This window comes from Pezoporus flaviventris, unplaced genomic scaffold (genome assembly GCF_033815535.1).
Source record: "Pezoporus flaviventris isolate CSIRO_AGI_PZ_B2104156 unplaced genomic scaffold, CSIRO_AGI_Pfla_v1 ptg000723l, whole genome shotgun sequence".
NCBI classification, from domain to species: Eukaryota; Metazoa; Chordata; class Aves; order Psittaciformes; family Psittacidae; genus Pezoporus; species Pezoporus flaviventris.
The window spans coordinates 17,501-25,000 of NW_026893268.1; positions in this window are offsets into that span (position 1 = coordinate 17,501).

Sequence of the window (7,500 nt, forward strand, 5' to 3'; positions counted from 1 at the left end):
ATGAAAAGAGAAGGCGGCGGGAGCTCCCACCAGCGGAACCAACCCAGCTCATTTCTGCCTGACAGGGCGCGCGGGACCCTGCCGGCTCCCGTGTCCAGCCGGCAGACGGGAAAGTCCCGACGGGGCGGGGCCTCCCTTCCTGCTGCTGCGCACCCTGCCGCGGTTGGTTACAAAAATCAAAAGGAGGGAGGGGGCGTGGGTCAAAAAACGGAGAAGGGAAAACCGAAAAGTAAAAAGAAACCGAGAAACCCCAAGGGAACCACAGAGAGAACTCCGGAAAAAAAAAAAAAAAAAATACCGCACGCGAACACGCACACCCGACTCACACACGCGCACACGCGCGCACCCCCCCCCCCCCACAGCCCACCTCTGCGTGCGCTAGGCTCCCCGCCTGCTCACCGACCACTGTCTCCTGCTTGCTTGCTTGTTTGCTTTCTTGCTCGCTCGCTCCCTCGCCTGCCTGCCTGCCTGCCTGCCTGCCTGCCTCCTTACCGGCCCCCGGCGAACTGAGCGCGAGACTGCCCGCCCGGCGGGAGCAGCCCGTGTTTTCTTCGCTGACGGGGACCCGCTTGGCGAGCCGGAGGGGGGTCGGGGGGGGGGCGAGGGCGCAGTCGCAGAGCGTCAGGCTGCCGAACGCTGCCCCTCCCTCCGCCCACCTGCTCCTGGGCGGTGCCGCTGTCTGGGGACTGGGGCCGCACCCAAGGCGCGGCGGGTCCGGAACGGCAGCGCGAAGGGAGGGGGAGGGGGAGCGGGAGGGGAGGAGGGGAGGGGCGTGCACTGGGCTCGCTCTCTCTCTCTCTCTGCGTCTGTTATGTATGCGCCGCTGGGGGGGGGGGGGGTGGTGTTATAAAAATTTCGCCTTGACCATGATCTGATTTAATTAATTTTTAATTACAATTGATTAATACCGAGAGGCAATAAGCAAGCAGCGCTGGGTACGCCGGGGGGTCTCCGCTCCTCCCAAGACGCACACCGACATTTCTGGGGGGTACAGTCTCTTATACTCCTCGGTCTTGGGTTTCAGCCAATCCTGTCGTCTCCTTCACCCGAATATCGACGTGGGTCCTTTTCATTGTTCTCCTCCTGTTGCTGGGGTCTTGTCTTCGGGTGAAGAAACTTCTTAAAAGAGTTATTGAATTCCTTGGTAATGCAGTAACGGGGGATGTCTATCACAAGCTTAACCACCATCTTAGTCCCCCTAAATTCCATTTCTTATACAGTTAATACACAAGTTTCACCTCATCCTGTGACAGGATGGATCTCTCGATTACCTAACCCCCTTAAGGCATTCAAGCGCTTAAACAAAGTACCCCTTTAATTAGCAAAACGTTTTAGACATTCAAGTAGTTAAACGAAGTACCCCTTAAAGTAACAAAGCGTTTTGATTAAGAAGGATTATTCCTTTGTTTCTTCTTTTTCATCGTTGTACTGACAGGAAAATCTAATCCTTCTTCTACGTTCTACACACGAGGCGACGATTTCAAGGATTTCGGATTCCACCCAAAGCGCAACGATGACGAGGACTCCTAAGTCGCTGACACGATCCGTTCCTATAGATCTCACAGGGGGGGAGGAGGCGGGGGGGCGGGGGCGGGGGGCGGGGGGGGGGTTGCTCCGCGAAGAGCGGGCGGGGCGGGGCGGCGCGGCGCGGCGCGGTGCAGCGCGGCATCGGCAGACCCGCAGGTGCGTCGGCTAGTGTGTTACAGTGTATCCCACGCTCGAGCGCGGGAGCTTGTAAGGGGAACGCGATGTTCGGTCCTCCCGGCCACCGCCCCTGCGGTAATCTGAGCATTTACTTGAGCGCGGACACTTTCTGTTACCGACTGCGTTTCTGTCTCGGTACGTCCCGGCGCAGAGATGCCTTAGCGGCCGGCGTCTGTCTCTCGCTTGGGCTTGCCTAGGGCCCGGTAGTGGGGACGGGGTGGCCCGTGTCTCTGTTTCTTGGAGCTGTCCCTGCCGGGAGCTCCTGCTCTCTGCCCGACTCTGCTCCCTCTCGGTAGTCCTAGAGGCAAGGCGGCTTTTCCTTGCCGGCCAGGGGTTTTGCTTCCCCCTCAGCTTCCTCGAGCACCTTGGGGAGCTCCCAGGCAGGCTGAGCGCTGACCGACCCTGGCAGGTGGAGGAGTCCCTGCCCCGGCACACGGCCCCTGGACTGCAGGGACCCTGCTCGCCAGGACACCGCTGGGCACCCCTGGCTGCACACCCACGTTCACACCCTGCAGCCAGCCCCGGAACGAGGGACCTGCCTTGTCCTCTCACTCCCGTGCTGCAGAGGCAAGCCCTGCTCTGCAGCACATCCTCCTCCTTACCTAAACAAGAGAAACTGGGGGGGTGTGGGGGGGGTGTGGGGGGGTGGGGGTGGTGGTGTTGGAATGTATCAAAGACTGGCAATTAGAGTGACCACGGGAACTAGAGTAGGTAATTAAGAGTGACCTGTCCCTGACTGGTATTTGGAAGATGTTGGAACTGGCAAGGAACAAGGACGGCGGAACCGGAAAGGATGTCGATAGGAAAATCTGGTAGACCTTTCACCTGATGTAATCGCAAGGCAAACACAGAAGTGCTTGGCTAATTGCTTGGAAGCATATAAATATCGTGTCATCTGTTCAATAAACGATGATCCAGCTTGCACTCTAAGTCTGGGTCCGTGCCTCCGTCCTCACACACGAGAACATCACTAGTGGGGTACCCTGTTTGGATGGTCACCAAGAGCAACATAATCCTCCCTTCTACCCTCAACCACGCTATCTTCATCTCTTCTCCGAAGTTTCAGATACATTTCCCCAAAACCACAACCAGAAGAACGTCTTTGCAATCTCTTCCCAGCCCGTTGCGGAGGGAGGAGGCTGGGGGAGGCGCCTCGGAGCGGGGTGGGGGGAGGAGGTGGTGGGCGCCGCGGCATCTGCAGAACCCCCGGGTGCCTCGGCTGCTGTATTTCAGCGCGTCCTGGGTTCAGCAGTCGCAGCCTATTTTCTCAGTAGCTGGTGCAGTGCCAGTGTCCGTCCGTCCCGTCCCGTCCCGTCCCGTCCCGTCCCCCGCCAGCCAGAGACGTGTTTTTCGCGGCGGGAGGGGGTGGTGGGCTGTGTGTCGGCAGACGGACACGCGAAACCAAAGAAACAACGAAATCCCCAAGCCCCCACGGAACAAAAAAGTCTGGCGAGCGCCGGGACCTGGGCCGCCGCCTCTGCCCGCCCGGTCCTGAGACAAGGGGGCGCAAAATCCCACGATGGAATACAGAAACCTTTAGAATCAGTTTCAGGTCATGTTAAGTTTGATGGCTTTGTAACAGCAGCAACGGAAAATCACTGAGGTGCATGACGCAGAGAGAAAAAAAATAGACTACAGCTTAGAGAACAGAATTCTCACAAGAGAAATCGTTGCAGTTGACATAGTTGTAAGTAAAAGTTTAGAAGAACAGGACACGGGGATAAGGAGTATCTGGGAACCGCAGGTGTCCAGGGTGGGCTACAGTTCAACTACCTGATAATTAGGAGGATAGGAGGATTATTATGTCTCTCTCTGGTGCTAACGAGCCAATTAAACTGATGTGAGCATCTACTGCGCGTGCTTCAAAGGCTGAAAGAAGTGATGAAGATCGTTGGAAGAAGTAAACGATCCTCAGAGACCACCACCACCACCACAATTCTGCACGCAGGCGGGGAACCTCCTGGAAAATTATGTCACCCATACGTAGCCTCGTGAATAGGTATGTATGCCCAGTGGCTAGAAAAGGACGGCTTGTGTGGCAATTGAGAGACACACGTTACGAGGAGCCCGTATCTCCCGGCGCCGCAATCAAGAATACCTGCTTGTCAGCTTGAAAACTTTGTTGGCAAGTGTGTCCCCGGAGTGGTTTGCGTCCTGGGAGACGCAGTGGGCGTCTTGTAGGAAAGGTTTTGGATTTTAATGTGGGATCCCGTTCGTGTGTCTCTGTGTGTGAGACCGAGGATGGAAAATCAGCAGAGCGAAGAGATCTTGAGAAAGAGTCCTTCGGGTGCATTTTGGCACACTGGAAAGAAGGACCGGACTGGAATACCTTGTTGCAATTAATGTAACAGTTTGTCTGCGGGATCCCGTTCCTGCGTCTGTCTGTGTCTGTGTGCCTGAGACCGAGGATGGAAAATCAGCAGAGTGAAGAAACATTGTATACTTTGGAAGATCAGGGGAAATGGCCTAAAAATGGAGCTCTGAATTAGAATACATTGTTGCAATTAATGTAACCGTTTGTCTCTGGGATCCCGTTCCTGCGTCTGTCTGCGTCTGCGTGTGTGAGACCGAGGATGGAAAATCAGCAGAGTGAAGAGATCTTGAGAAAGAGTCCTTCGGGTGCATTTTGGCACACTGGAAAGAAGGACCGGACTAGAATACCTTGTTGCAATTAATGTAACAGTTTGTCTGCGGGATCCCGTTCCTGTGCCTGTCTGTGTCTGTGTGCCTGAGACCGAGGATGGAAAATCAGCAGAATGAAGAAACATTGTATACTTTGGAAGATCAGGGAAAATGGCCTAAAAATGGAGCTCTGAACTAGAATACCTTGTTGCAAATAATGTAACATTTTGTCTGTGGGATCCCGTTCCTGCGTCTGTCTGTCTGTGTGCCTGAGACCGATGATGGAAAATCAGCAGAGTGGAGAAACATTGTATACTTTGGAAGATCAGGGAAAATGGCCTAAAAATGGAGCTCTGAACTAGAATAAATTGTTGCAATTAATGTAACAGTTTGTCTGTGGGATCCCGTTCCTGCGTCTGTCTGCGTCTGCGTGTGTGAGACCGAGGATGGAAAATCAGCAGAGTGAAGAGATCTTGAGAAAGAGTCCTTTGGGTGCATTTTGGCACACTGGAAAGAACCTGACTTAAAAGAAAAACTTCTGGAAGATGCTGATTCTCGGTTTACTGATGGTAGTAGCTTCATGAGAAATGGTAAAGGAAAGGCAGGATATGCCATTACCACCACTTCACAGGTAATAGAAGCTAAACCTTTACCTGCGAATATCTCTGCCCAGAAGGCAGAAATAATAGCGTTAACGAGAGCCCTGGAACTGGCTAAAGAGAAAAGGAAGAATATTTGGACTGATCCTAAATACGCATTTGGTGTGGTACATGCACATGCTGATCCCTGGAAGAAAGGAGGACTTTTGAACACACAAAGGAAACAGATTAAACATGCTACAGAAATTCTACAATTACTGGAAGCTGTTCAGCTACCTGAAGAAGTAGCTATTACGTCCTGTAAAGGACATCAACGAGGTGACTCAGATCAGGAGCTCGGGGGTGGCGGCTGCCGGGCGGCTGCGGAGTGGGGGGAGAGCGGCCGCGGCCCCGCTGCTCCGCTCTGCACGGGGCACCCGCGTGTGGCGGCGGCGGCGTCCGCCGGCCGGCCCCGAGCGGAGCGGGGCCCGGGGACGGGACGGGGCGCGACAGGGGGCGGCGGTACCTCGACAGACCCAGCGGCTGCGGCTCGCCCAGTGCTGCCACCGCCGGTAACGGGAGAGCCGAGTACCTCACGCGCACCTCGGGAGTACATCGGGAGCACCTCGCGAGCACCTCGCGAGTACCTCTCGCCTACTTCGCGCGTACCTCGGGCGTACCTCGGGAATACCTCGCGCGTACCTTGGGCGCACCTCGGGAGTACCTCGCGCGTACCTCTCGCCTACTTCGCGCGTACGTCGCGGGTACCTCGGGAGTACCTCGGGCGTACCTCGGGAGTACCCCGCGCCTACTTCGCGTGTACCTGGGGCGTACCTCGGGCGTACCTCGCGCATACCTCGGGAGTACCTCGGGCGTACCTCGGGCGTACCTCGGGCGTACCTCGGGCGTACCTCTCGCCTACTTACTTCGCGCGTACCTCGGGCGTACCTCGGGAGTACCTCGCCCGTACCTCTCGCGTACCTGGCGAGTACCTCGGGCGTACCTCGCGCGTACCTCTCGCGTACTCGCGTACCTCTCGCGTACTTCTCGCGTACCTCTCACGTACCTCGAGAGTACCTCGGGCGTACCTCGAGAGTACCTCGCGAGTATCTGGCGAGTAACTCGCGCCGCCGCTGGGGTGATTTTCGCCTCTTTTCAGACACTGTGGCGTTTCCGAGGTGCTGCAACGGACTTGTCAGGCGCGCCGCTTCCGGAGCCGGCGGAGTGGGTGGCCCTCTCTTTATGCCTTCATTTGCATCCTCGTAATATTACTCGTCGGTTGCTCGCCACTTGGGTGAGCCTAGATTCTGGTGTTGCGTGGCGGCGCGGGAGGAGTCGTTTCTATCCGTTTTATGGGAGCGAGTAGTGGCTCGTCTCCGCAGCAGCGCTAGCGAGCGGCGCTTCCCGAGGTGGCTCGTTCGTCCCTCCCGCGGGGTGAGGGCAAAAAAAACCGGCGGCGGAGGCCGGCACTCGAACGCTGGAAGAAGACCGTGGCGGGACTCGATCCCCAGGTCGATTTTTCTCCCCGCCCGGTCGGTGAAGTTTGAGCGAGGGCTCCTCCGATGATGGCACGGGCGGGCGAGCCCGTCGGTACGTCCCGGCGCAGAGATGCCTTAGCAGCGTTCCGGCTCTTGCTTGCAATTGCCTATGGGCCCGGTGGTTGTGACGAGGTGGCGGCACCTCTTCCCCTTCCCCCCCCCCCACTTCTTTTCCCTTCTGTCTCTTCGCTCTCCTTTTCGCCCTTTTCTCGTTCTTTTGCCGGCGTTAAAGCTGGAGCCCGCGGAGCGGGAAAGCAAAACCACGATGGCTGGGGATTAAGAGTGGCTCGCGGGAGCTCTCGTCGTCCTTTTGAGCACCCGGCCCCGAGTAGGGTCCCCACGGATTGGGCTCGGGCTGCCCTGCTGTCTCCGGACCAGCGTTCTGGCCTACCGTGGGAGGCCTTTTACGGGCATCTTGTCTCTCCTTTCCTGTCTTCCCCCGACCGATCGATGAGGCCTTTCGGGTCGCGTCGGAGAGGGCCCCCGGCGGGCCGGTCTCGTCTGCGCTCCCCGTCCTCGTGCGGGCCGCGGGCGGTGTCCGGTGTTCAGGCTGGGCGGTCTCCTTTCCAGCTCGCTTCCCGTGGCGTGCGAGGTGTCGTCCTCCGCCTTCCTCCCCCCACACCCCGAGCGAGAAGGAGCCGCGGCCGTGTCGGCGGCGGGGTGCGTGCCTCGCCGTGTCGGTCGCGTCCTTGGTGCTCTCTGCTCGACGCGGGGGGAGGTTCCACGGACTTGTTACCGAACCGGGCTGTGTGACGGCCGCGTGGCCCCGCGAGCCCTCAGGTGTCCTAAAGCACGCGAGGCGCCGGTGCTGGCCTCGGTCCGTGTGCCCGCGGGTGCCGGCCGCGAGCAGCGCTCGGGCGGTGGGGCGGCCTGAGCCGAGAGAAGGTGGGGGGAAGCGAAAAGAACCACCGTGGGCGGCAGGGGGGCGTCCCCCTTCGCTGCGGCCTCTGGCCGCGCCGGCTTCCTTCCGTGTGCCGCCTTCCCGCCTGCTGCCGAGCGAGCCGCCCCGGAGAGGGGCCTCGGTCGCCGGGTCGCACCCGCCTCGGCGGGTCGCTGCC